The sequence below is a fragment of the Populus trichocarpa genome, chromosome 12, assembly GCF_000002775.5.
Source record: "Populus trichocarpa isolate Nisqually-1 chromosome 12, P.trichocarpa_v4.1, whole genome shotgun sequence".
In the NCBI taxonomy this organism is placed as follows: Eukaryota; Viridiplantae; Streptophyta; class Magnoliopsida; order Malpighiales; family Salicaceae; genus Populus; species Populus trichocarpa.
In genome coordinates this window covers 2,566,821-2,580,329 of record NC_037296.2, presented here as the reverse complement: position 1 = coordinate 2,580,329, position 13,509 = coordinate 2,566,821, and the positions used below count along the sequence as shown (strand labels likewise).

General features: G+C 35.8%; 1 long non-coding RNA gene and 1 pseudogene across 1 annotated transcript; both read right to left on the bottom strand.

The window, feature by feature from the left end:
- Positions 1-13,509, bottom strand: part of LOC112323647 (uncharacterized) — an 87,956-nt pseudogene that overhangs the window by 6,882 nt on the left and 67,565 nt on the right.
- LOC112323611 (uncharacterized) lies at positions 1,158-5,266 on the bottom strand. Its single transcript, XR_002977056.2, has 3 exons — positions 5,154-5,266; positions 4,148-4,227; positions 1,158-1,799 (listed from the first exon to the last, which is right to left on the bottom strand). It is a non-coding gene; the product is annotated as an uncharacterized LOC112323611 (long non-coding RNA).

The window sequence follows — 13,509 nt, the reverse complement described above, 5'->3', positions numbered from 1 at the left end:
CTCTCACAAACTCCCTCTGGCGTTAAGAAACCTAACCTTATACTTTTTCCTCCAAGAAACAATTCCTAATGATACCTGAGAACGATCCTGTTTCCGTCATGTTTATATCAGATAATGCACTTTATATTCCATCATCTTAAGAATGTTAATTAAAAGGCAAGATGAAGCCCTTACAGAGCCCAAGAAGAAGCAGCAGCAGCTCTTGATTTGATGTTACTCGCTATCAATCAATTAGCTGACGCGTCCTTATCCATTTGTCTTGTTAATAGAAACCTCTTGAAAAACCCCATTATTTTCCTTCATTTTCCAGCAATCCAAACATCCCTCATAACCCACTTGTCCCATTATCATCAACAATTCCTACTACTTCACTAGCTTCTTCTTTGGTGAATTCCATAAAGACCCACTCCCCATCAGTATCCCTCAGAGTACTTGATTACTATGGCTTTGCCAATATTTATGCCTCGTCCGTATAAATAACGTGGAAAGGATTGGAATTTGAGTTTGTAAAAATTCAAATATCCTCAGAGTACTTGATTTGTCAAGTAATAGTTTCACCAGTGAGATTCCAAAATTGATCGGAAAGCTTAAAGGACTCCAACAACTTAACCTCTCTCACAATTACTTTACTGGTCATATCCAATCATCATTGGGAATTTTGACCAATCTGGAATCATTAGATCTATCTTCAAATTTGTTTACCGGAAGGATTCCTATACAGTTGGTAGATCTAACATTTCTCCAAGTCTTAGACCTTTCACATAACCGGCTTGAAGGACCCATACCCAAAGGAAAGCAGTTCAACACGTTTGATCATCGCTCATTCGAAGGAAACTCTGGTTTGTGTGGATTTCCAATGCCAGAAGAATGTAGCAATGGCGAGGCACCACCATTACCATCATCAAACTTTATTGCAGGAGATGATTCAACATTGCTTGAAGATGGGTTTGGATGGAAACCTGTGGCAATTCGGTATGGATGTGGGTTTATGTTTGGACTCATAATGGGATATGTTGTGTTTAAAACAAGAAGACCTGCATGGTTTCTGAAAATGGTTGAAGATCAATGGAGTCTTAATGCAAGCATAACAAAGAAGAATGCTAGTAGAAATGGTGCAAGAAGAAACTAAACAATGCAGTCAGTATCTTCAAAGTTCGTTCTGTAAGCTGTTTCCTTTCAGATTTTATAAGTAATCATAACTACAGATATATATTGTTTTTATTGCAGTATTATTTCAATAAAGGCTGTGCCTTTCATAGTGTTGAAGATTGGAGTTGACATTGGAACAACACTAAAGTGGCAGATTCATAGTGTTGAAGATAACACTACTAATAATTAAATACTACTAATAATGCCCTTCTTTATTTCTCATCTCTCCCAATTATACTTGAAGCCAACATTCATAGGTTTTCACAACTGTGCCTCTCTCAATCTCTCTCTTTCATTCTGTTTCTCTTCCATTTCCATTCAACAATTTCATCTCCACTCTCCTCAAATCACTCCTCCTCCTCCTCCTCTTCTTTTCATTTGTGTGCTCATCACCATTCTCTTTCTCTCCATCAATTCAAACAATCCTTCTCCATTAATAGATATGCCTCATTGGAGTACTGTCAATATCCTTTTCCAAAAACAGAGTCATGGATAGATAGTACAGAATGCTGCTCGTGGGATGGGGTCACTTGTGACATGAAAACCGGGCATCTCACTGGACTGGACCTCTCTTGCAGCATTCCTTATGGCACCCTCCATTCCAAGAACACCCTTTTTCTCCCTGCATCATCTTCAAAAGCTCGACCTCTCTGACAATCATTTCAAAAAGATAGAATTTGAGAATGTGAATCTCTGTTCTCCTTATCTCTAAGGTCAGAGAGTAAATCATATATATTGTTTCTTAGAAGACGGTTACAGAAGAAGGGGAAACCAGCTGTCATGACAGCTGGTATAACCGTAAACCAGCTATGAACAGATTCTAGAGCTAGGCAGTTATAACAAATCCGTAACAATAAATCCAACAATATCAAGTTGGGTAAATCACGTAACAGACTATTCTAGCATTGGCTTACTGTACCCATTTACAGCAACCCTAGTCTTAGTTGATGAGCCAAGAACTCTCTGCAAGTCTGACTGGGACAATGCTCTAGGTGCCTTGTAAAGGGTTAAAAAATCCACAGCAAGCTCAAACAATGGAGAGATAAAATCCTCCAGATAATATTTTTGACACCAATAGCTATCCCTTCTAGTCCATAACAACACTTTGTTTAATTTCTTCTAGTTCTCTTGAGGAACCATACTATCTTCTATCCATTGCAATGGAAGTCATTGGTTTTGGATAGAACACAACAGGCAACAATTACCAAAACTTTTCCAGGACACCCTCAGGCATGCATGGGATTTCTATGCAAATATTACAAATCAATAAAAATACCTTGAAAAATTAGCTGAGATTATAACAAAGCTTAGTAAGTTCATCATGGTTTGTTTGTTAATATTGTTTAGTCCAAAGGACATTTTCATTTTTGCACTAAAAAATATAAAACAAAAGGCAGCTAACATGTGTCTTGCACGTGTTAGGCGCTCCACCGCTTTCTAGTGGCACAGTGCAGCTGGCTTAGGCAGCTAACATGCAGCTGACATAGGCAGTTGTAATCGTAATTCCACTACATCATTTTATTTATCTTGTCATCCTCTTCCTCTCTGGGAGGCACGTGTATAGTGGTTCGACGTGATTTGACTTGAAATTTCTTTTCTTTTCTTTTCTTTTTTCCTCGGATTGCATGCTGGCCATGAAAAAATTCATACCATTCCTTAATTTTATTTCTTCTTTTGATTCAGTCTCTCTTCTCTTATTTGCAATTGTTTTATTTATATTGATTATTTCTAATTGGATTTTATTTTGAATTTTATCCTTGATCATTTGATTTTTTTAATTTTTTTTCAAATTTGGTCCTTATTATTTTAATTTCTATTTTTAATCATTTTCTTGATTAATTTATTCTTTTCCAATCTCATCCCTAGACATTTATTTTCATTTAATTCTATGTCAAATTTGGTCTTAATTCTTTTATTTGCTATTTTTTTAATCATTTTCTGAATGGATTTGTTTTTTATAATTCTATCCCTAAACATTTGATTTGATTTTTACCTAAACATTTAATTTCATTTAATTTTTATGTCAAAATTAGTCCTAAATCTTTTAATTGTTTTTTTTTGTTTTGTAATGTTTTTTTATTGATTTTTTTCTCAATTCCATCCTTTAATGTTTCTGTCACGACCCGAATCCCGGATCCATAACCGGCACATAGGCAAGGTTCCCCTCCAAGGTTCCATACCTATGCGAACCCAAACTTACACACAAACTTATCCTAACTTAATTAGAGTTCAACACAACATTAACAACAAAATCAACTTCATAATATAATTGAATTGTCTTAATACAAGAGTTAATATAATTCATAGTTTTGGAGCACTAACTTGACATAAAAGGAAGGTACAAATTACAACCAAAAAGCAGGTTCTGAAGGTCCAACAAAATGACCTGCTATCAAACTATAAGCCTGAAAATGATAAATAATGAGATGGTGAGTTCAACAACTCAGTGAGTAGATAACGTTCAATATACACACATGAGGTAATAAAACAATGAGAAATATATATACAAGTATGGCTCTAGGTTCTTATAGAAATGTTTCTCAAATTGGCCATAACAAGAAAGTCATATGGTAAAACTCGTCAGAAAATCAAAATGCAATAAGCATGAGGCTCCGTACTGTGGGATGATCAGTCAACACAGGTTGGTGACTCCCCCGACCAACTAGGGTTCAGATACGATGTGCAGAAAGACTAACACTACCCTGTTAGCATGGGTATTCTGACTGACATACCATAAGTTCATAATCATAATCAAACATACATATTCATATCTCAAGGCTCAACTCATGACATCAATCAAATGAGGAGCTATCAATTCAGAATTCAATTCAAAATATATACTGGTTCATATCAAGAATTCAGATTCAACAATTGATCATGCTTTATCAAAACAAGGATAATAATCAACATATATATTATCAAAAAGCATGATCCAATTCATATTAACAAATCAAATATTTATAATATTTCTCATGCATATGGAAAATTATCCACTCACCTGACTTGAAAGCAACAAAACTCAAAGCTGATATCGAAGGAAATCCTACTAACGTCCCGCCGGTGGAATATCAGGATTATCTGAATATAAAGGAGACATATTCAAGAATAACTCAAAGGAATATATAACCTATTTAATACACTTATCTAAGGGTATATTCCATAACCCTATATGTTTTTGAACTAACTAGTTATCTTTCCTAAAAACCCAACATTTAAGGGTTTTCCCGAAATCTAATCCATAATAAAGCAAATAATAAAACTTGATAATAATTCACTAAATAACCCTCAATTATTCATCAAACCAATCTGCAAAAGCTAGTATTACATCTAGGGACTAATCTGTAATTTATCCTATTTTTAAGGGTCAAATTGCAACTTTTGTCAAATTGAAGGACCAAACTGAAATTTATCATAAATCCATGAATATACTGAAATTCTGACCATAATTAGTCCTCATTTCTGTCCAGATCATCTCATTATACTCCAAGGACCATTCTGGAATTTTACCAAATTTTTAGGGTCAAATTGTAATTTTTGTCAAATTGGAGGACTAAATTGAAAGTGTTAAAATTTCATAACTATACAGTAATTCTGCCCATAATTCATATTTCATTCTGTCCAGAATCTCGGAATAGGCTCCAGGGACCAATCTGTAATTTTCCAAAGTTTGGGGACTAAACTGTAATTTTCCAAAATTGAGGGACCAAACCGAACTTTTGTCATCTTCAACCTCAAACCCAGAATTTTCACAGATTACCTACTGTTATCCCCTGATTTCTAACACAAATTCATCATTCAAACAAAACCATAACTCAAAATCATCATTTTTATCTACAATCTCTCAAATTCAACTTAACAATCCATTACCCACAACAATTAACCTTATAACATTCAATTTAATTCATCAATTAAACCCAAAACACAAATTTTCAAAACCCTAACATTCATCAAAACTGAAATTAAAGCTAAATTAACATATTATACACATTAAAGCATAATCTTACCCCTTTTTACTTATTTCCTCCAACTCCTTTCCTTTTTTCCCTTATTTTCCCCTCTTTTCTCTTCTTCTTCTTTCTCCCTTCTCTCCTGCCGATTCTCTCTCAAATTTTTCAGATCCCTCTTTTTTTTTTTTCTCTTTTCCTTCTCTCTATTTATATTTATCAACTATTGTTTAATTACCACACTAACCCTCATTTAATTTATTCCTACATCTAAGCCTTCAAGGGCTTTCTAGCCTTTTCCTATCCCTTTAATTCAAAACATTACAGATTCTTTAATTAAGAATCTTGCTTCTTTGTTTTTTCAAATTTATCTTTGACGAGATCACCCCAGTCTCATGAGGTGAGATGGCTACCATCATGATATGTGAGTAAATGAGTGACTAAATCGAACCCCCAACCATCAAAAATCTTAAAAAACAAATCAGTAGATGCCTAAACTTTTCATTTGCGAAAACTACATTTTTCAGGATAAAAAACTCATGTTTATATCAGATAATGCACTTTATATTCCATCATATGGAGAATGTTGAAAGGCATTATGAAGACCAGTACATGAGATCTCATGGCTGTGGTTGTCAACTAGAGGTTCAACAATGGATAAACAACACTGGGGCAGGATTTTACTAATACAATTAATAATGATCATGCTCCATGTTCAATCAATCAATCAATCAAGGGTTAGAATCAGGGTTTGAGCTGGTAATTGGGAGCTCGAGTTCCAAACACCAAATTCTGTTACCTCTTTCCAAAGGGGAGTAAGTGACAAACGAATTCAGGTGCTGGAGGCATTGTAGACAAATGTAAGGGATTTGGTCTTGTAGACAACTTACAGATATCAATTCAGGAGTTTAGAACAAATCCATTTTTTATAATATTCTTCCCACTTTTGTTGCTACTATGTATAACTATTATAAGAATTACAGATGCGCCACTCTTTTTAGATTTCTCGGGTGATCTGGAAAAATGAAACCAGCAGTGCATTCAGAGAGAGAAAAATGCATCTCTCCTGTGAATTCAACCATCGAACAAAGTGAGAATTCATGAGAAGCAGCACAAGGCTTGCAAGTATCCTTGCCTCCCTTTGGGAACTTGGCTAAGATCCTCTGGCATTTGTTTATGAACCTCTTCCCTTCTCTCATCCAATTGTTTCTGAACATATACAAGGAAGAATAGACATAGCATTACCTATCTGGCATTGAAATATAAGGTTTGATCCTGCTAGGCTCCTTTTAATAGAGGATATTCCTAGCTATATATCTTCAATTTTCTCATACTAGGACTGATAGTAATTAGTGGCTGTTATTGCCAATGCTGAAGTGCTTGCATGGAATCTAATCTGATGCACTTATCTAATCACAAATCTTGTAAACTTATCCTGGATATATAGGGGAAAAAAGAGAGTTTGATTTCTAACAATCTCAAAGTTATATTATTTCAATAAACTTGATTTTATCAAAATAGATCAATACTCCATATTATATTAAAGATAAAGGATAATATAGAGTATTAAAAAGACTTATAATAAATGAGGAGTGGTATTAACAAATTATAGACTGGGAATATCCCCACCTTTTTGTTACATTCTAGATGTATCAATGGAAAGAAAAATGGCCCATAAAATCTATATTTTGTCAATACATATAAATGTTTTCCATAAATTAATATAGCCGCGTTTCCAACAGTCGCTCCATAAATTAATTTGCTACTTGATAATCTTGAATTCCAAATTTGGTCTTCACCCAGCTTAGGATGTTTCACACTCCCAGTCTATATATATCCATGTTGTATGAAACTTGTTTTCGTGCTTCTCCCAGCATTGAGGAAGATGAAACATATTATAATGACTATGATTTCGTCTTTAAATGTGTTACACTTTCACCCATGCTGTCAGTATCTGCTCCGATGCACAATCTAATATTATAGACTTCTCTTTGGTCTTTCGGATCGGGGCTATGTACTAATTCCTTTTTGATGGTGGAAAGGAAAGGTCTTGATAATCCAACAGTAACTTATGAATCTTGAATGCAAATACCTTGAAACTTCAATCTTTTTTCAGTTTTATCAAGTACGCTGCTCTGTTTTCCAGTAATGGTTCAGCAATGTTAATGCAAGAACGTGTTGACTACATTCACTCAATGAATTTATTGGTGTACAACTGTGAATTGAATTAGATTGGAGTGCACATAAGATGGTGAAGATGACTTTCTTTATCAATTTTTTATTTTAATTGAATATTAAAATACCTTGAAACTTCAATCTTTTTTCAGTTTTATTAAGTACGCTGCTCTGTTTTCCAGTAATAGGATTTTGACAATTCAAAAACTTGTTAATTGAATATTAATGTTTCTATGCACTCTATAAAGGCTGAATTGTGGTATATTGTAGAGCCTGATTTATATTTCAATGACATTTCAAATGCTTGTGGTATCCTTTCTTCTATGAACTTTACACACATGTTCTTGGAGAAAAGAATAAGGTTACAGAACATTTGGCCAAAACAGGAGTTCAATCAAAAACATATTTAGTTGCATGAATTTAGTTTTGTTTTTGATTTTGTGGGTTAATAGGGTGTTTTTTCAAGTTTTTATTAGTTCCTATTTTGTTTGTAAGGCATTATAGTTGCAAGAATATGTTTATTGTTTGTACAGCCATTATCTTATTGGCTATAACGTATATTAATAAAGTTCTCGTCTTTGATTGAAAAAACACCTAGGATGTCCCTGTAGGAAAAACCAATACTGTCGTGTTCCCATAAGGCAATGCTTGGTGACGTCATACTAGGAATCACTGTTAATCTCAATTTACATGCTAGTATGTGATCACTGATGACCTCAAGTTGACAGGCTTTTCTTTATATGATCACTATTGAATAAAAAAAAATTGTTGTGTTCCCATTCTTGGTCTCGTCAACGAAGACTTTGGGGCCATGAAAAAGGATCAAAAGGCGAAGTCGCCAGTGCTCCGTTGGTTTCATGTAATTATTACTTTGCCTTGGTTTCCATTGGTCAAGCAAGAACAATTTAGTGGGCCATTATTTTGAGTGGAAAGTTATAGGAACCTTACTGTCTATAAATAGTGATGGGAATACATATTGCAGATATTTGATAGTCTAATATTTAAAATTTGGTCAGCACCCAGTTAAGGATGTTTCACACTCTCATGCATGAAGCTTCTTTAATGCTTCTCCCAGCAGTGAGGAAGATCAAACATATAATAATTGTTGAAATAATTAAGCTCAAACACAAAAAGGAGGCTAGAATTCTGAATAATATGTATATTATGAGTGCTTAGTCTTAACCTAAATACAAACAAAGTATATATAGGTTAAATTGAAAGTACTATTCTACCCTTAATTAATAAGACTACATAAATATTATTTAACATCTCCCCTCAAACTCACGATGCGGTAGCTACAAGCATCGAGAGTTTGCCAACCAGAAAACGAAAACGAGAGATGGAATGCGCCTTGGTAAAGAAATCTGCAATCTGCAAGGAAGAAGGAACAAAAGGCAAAACAATGGTGCCATGTTTGAGATGATGACGAGTAAGATGACAATCGATCTCAATGTGCTTAGTGCGCTCATGAAAAACCGAGTTATGAGCAATCTGAATAGAACTCTGGTTGTCACAATACATAGGAGTAGGATGAGAAAAGAAAACTCCCATATCAGCAAGTAACCAACGTAACCAAACAATCTCTTTGGTAGTAGATGCCATGGCACGATATTCTGCTTCGGTGGATGATTGAGAAACAATAGATTGTTTCTTGCTCTTCCAAGAAATAAGAGAATCACCTAAAAAGATACAGAACCCGGTAACAGACTTGCGATCTGTGGGATCACTACCATGATCAGCATCAGAGTATGCACGCAACTCCAATGATGAGGTGGATGAAAGTAAAAGACTCTGAAAAACTGTACCCCGAAGATATAGCAAAATACGAAGAATAGTTGCCCAGTGAACAGTAGTAGGAGAAGCAACAAACTGACTAACAACATGAACAGCATATGCAATATCTGGACGAGTAATGGTGAGATATACCAAACTCCCAACAATAGTGCAGTATAAAGTAGGGTCTATCAAAGGTAAACCATCAGAAGAAGAGTACCTTGCATTAACCTCAATAAGAGTATCTACAGTCTTGTTATCAGTAAGTCTAGCCCGCTCAAGAATATCTGCAACATATTTTGACTGAGAAAGAAGGTAACCTCTAGGTGAGTATGCTACCTCAATACCCAGAAAATATCGAAGATAACCCAAATCCTTCATTTCAAACCGTCTAGCCAACTCTGTCTTCAAAACTGAAATACCATCAATATCATCATCAATAATAATCATGTCATCAACATATAAAGATAGAATGATACGACCTGCATCCGTGCACTTAATAAAAAGAGCAGAATCATGACTGCTAGAAACAAAGCCAAGAGACGAGATCACAATAGAGAATTTCTCAAACTAAGCACGGGGTGCTTGTTTGAGACCATATAATGCTTTCTTAAGCTTACAAACATATCCAGAGTCATGTGAAATACCAGAAGGGGGTGCCATATAAACTTCTTCTTGAAGATCTCCATTCAAGAAGGCATTTTTAACATTAAGCTGATAAATATGCCACTGACGAATCGAAGCTACGACAATAAGAGTACGAATAGTAGTCATTTTTGCAACCGGGGCAAATGTCTCCTCATAGTCCATACCATACTGTTGAGAGTATCCTTTTGCAACCAGCCTAGCTTTGTATCGCTCAATAGACCCATCAGAATTAGTCTTGATCTTATACACCCAACGACAACCAACAACACTCTTACCAGGAGGTAGAGGAACCAGATCCCAAGTATCTGTCTTATGCAAAGCAGAAAGTTCCTCATCCATAGCTTGCTGCCAAAGCGGGTCAAGAATTGCCTCTTTATAGGAAGAGGGCTCAAAGAGACAATGAATAGAAGCTAAAAAGGAAGTAAATGATGAAGAATAACAAGAATAAGCAAAATCTGGTAGTTTTGTGGACTTACGAATGCGGATGGACTGACGAGGAGGTGGATCCACAATCTCAGATGAAGCTTGAGGGGCTGTAGATGAGAATGGAGCTTCAGGTGTGCCAGAGAGTAAAGTACCAGTACCTGCAGAGTTATGAGTACAAATTGATCGAACATAGGGAGAGGTATCATTACCAGAATCCTCAGAAAAAGGATCTATATGAATAAGATCAGATTTTGTCAGGCTATGAGTAGTGGATGGAATAGAAAAGAAAGGTATATGCTCAAGGAAGACAACATGACGAGACACATAAAGTTTCTGAGTTATTGGATCAAAACAACGATACCCCTTTTTACCTTCACCATAACCTAGAAAGACACAAATAGCGGATCGAGAGGATAGCTTACTGCGTTCTACATGAGGACGAAGAACGAAACAAGTACAACCAAAGACTCTAAATGAGGAATAATCAGGGACATACCCATATAACTTTTCAAAAGGAGATAGACCCGAACTATGAGAAGATGGAATTGTATTAATCAAACTTACAACAGTAAGAACAACTTCTCCCCAAAACTCACTAGGAACAAAAGCAGACAATAAGAGAGAACGAGCAGTTTCGACAATGTGCCTATGTTTTCTTTTAGCCACACCATTTTGCTCAGGAGTATCTGTACATGAAGTTTGGTGGATGGTTCCATCTAAGGCAAGCATTTGAAAAAATTTATTAGAGGTGTATTCCCCACCCAAATCACATCTAAAGCATTTGATCACAGCAGAATGTTGAGTTTTGATAAGAGCTCGAAAAGCTGCATATATCTCAAAGAATTCAGAACGATGTTTCATTAAATAAACCCAACAATAACGAGTATGATCATCAATAAAAGAAACATAATATCGAGACCCTCCTTTTGTGGCAACAGGAGAAGGTCCCCATACATCAGAATGAATCAAATCAAATGGTGAAGATGAAACAGAAATACTTTGATTAAAAGGTAAAGCAGAAAATTTTGCCAGTTTACATCCACTACAATCTGAAATGTCACAAGTTTTCAAATTTCCTAAAGCTCCTGTGGATGCCAAAAATCTCAAACGAGAAGATGAAGCATGACCTAGATGGGAATGCCATAAATAAAAACTAGAAGATGAAAGACTCAAACGAAATGAAGACAAATCAACAGTAGTAGTAGCAGCGGCTGCAGCAGCAACTGGTACTTTTAACTCATCCAAAATATATAGTCCATTCTCCCTACGGCCTGTCCTAATCAGCTTCTGAGACTGCAGATCCTGTACACAACAAAAAGAACCAGAAAACATGACTAAATAATCACCAGAATCACATATTTGACCAACAGACGCAAGATTCAATTTGAGTTTTGGAATAAGATAAACATTAGGGAGAGACAAGTGAGGTGTGACAACATAACCAACACCTGCTAAGGGCATAGGAGTGCCATCAGCAGTCATAACAGGAATGGAGGACAAAGGAGACACAGAGGTAAAAGATGAGGAATCTGGAGACATATGATGGGAAGCACCAGAATCCAGGACCCATTTAGAGTGTGACATACCTGAGGAACTATGAGGCAACTGACCTATGGAAGAAGCAGACATTGCTTGTGGCTGCAAGGAGAGAAACTTCTGAAATTGCTCAGCCAAAGAATTAGGATCAGTAATAGAGCCTGGGGAAGCTACTGCTGCAGTATTGTGGTGTGGTGGTTTATAACCCTGAGGTGGTCGATGAACATTAGATTGTGACTGACTGCCAGACTTCCAAGCTTGATTCTGCTGTCTCAACTTAGGACACTGAGCCTTCCAATGACCTTTCTGCTTACAGAAACTGCACTCATCAAAGCCAACCCTTGTGTAAGGCTTATTCTGATGATTAGAGAATGACTTAGAAGGTACTGCTAGTACAGAAGGATTTGAAGCAGAAAGAATTCCCTTTTCAGAATAAGACTGAAGACGTATTTCTTCAGCCAATAACTCACTGACAACAGAGTCAACAGAAGGCAGTGGAGAACGATGCAGAATTGAACCTCTAAGTCCTTCAAAATCACTGCGAAGTGCTGTTAAAAACTGTACCAATCATTGCTGCTCTCTACGTTCAATATAAGCACCACATGCTTTTAATTCTATAGATTTTGTAAGAGCTAATTGATCCCAAAGATCTGTCATGGCAGAATAGAACTCCTGAATACTCATATTCTTCTGGTGAAGAGCTCGTATGTCATTCTCTAACTGATACTGTTTTGCAAAATTTGATTGCGTGAATAACCTTTGCAGATGATCTCAAACCTCCTTTGCTGTCTCATACTTTGCCAACTGTGTACCTATAGAATGCTCAACAGAATTGTTGATCCAAGTAATGATCTTTGCATTGTTTGCTTCCCATGCATCTATCGAAGCAGTATCTCCTTCTTCAATATTTTTAGGTGCCACATAAACTTCACTGACATATCCCCACATCTTCTTACCCTTAAGAAAATTTCTCATTACATAGCTCCAATACGAATAGTTCTTCCCATCCAACCTCACACTCACAGACTGAAGTGAATCATCTCGTTCAGTAGCCATACTCAACAATCACAGAGAACCAGAATGCAAAAGCAGCGGAAAACAAAATACCAAATTGCAGAAACTGAACAGAGATTGTAGAAACTAAACAAATATCTTCTCAAAATTATACGATTACTCCAAAACACAGAACAAATTTGCAGAAACTGAACACAAATACCAAATTGCAGAAGCTGAAGGGAAGACGAAATATCAAAATAATTGCAGAAACTGACGAAATATCAAATTTTGCAGAAGCGGAAGACAAAATCTCAGTCCAAAAAATTTTGGATCCGCGAATACCAATAGTTGGATCCGCGAAGCTGTGTTCGGGATTAAGCCTCGTTCCATAAAACCAGCTCTGATACGATGTTGAAATAATTAAGCTCAAACACAAAAAGGAGGCTAGAATTCTGAATAATATGTATATTATGAGTGCTTAGTCTTAACCTAAATACAAACAAAGTATATATAGGTTAAATTGAAAGTACTATTCTACCCTTAATTAATAAGACTACATAAATATTATTTAACAATAATGACTTTGATTTGGTCCTTAAATGTGTTACACATTCACACATCCTGTCAGTATAGTCAAGGATGTCTCTCTTTCGTTTTTTTTACTACAGAAACTGAATGAATAGAGCACAATCTGAGTCCTAAGATTGGTTTGTCTATTTATACTACTAATATTGCCTTTCTTTACTTCTCTTCTTTCCCCGACTTCCACATTTCCTTCCTTCAAAATTCCAATTTTACTTGGAATCCTGAAAAGCCAACATGAAGTATTATTCATTATCCCTCGCTCAGTTTCTCTGTTCCA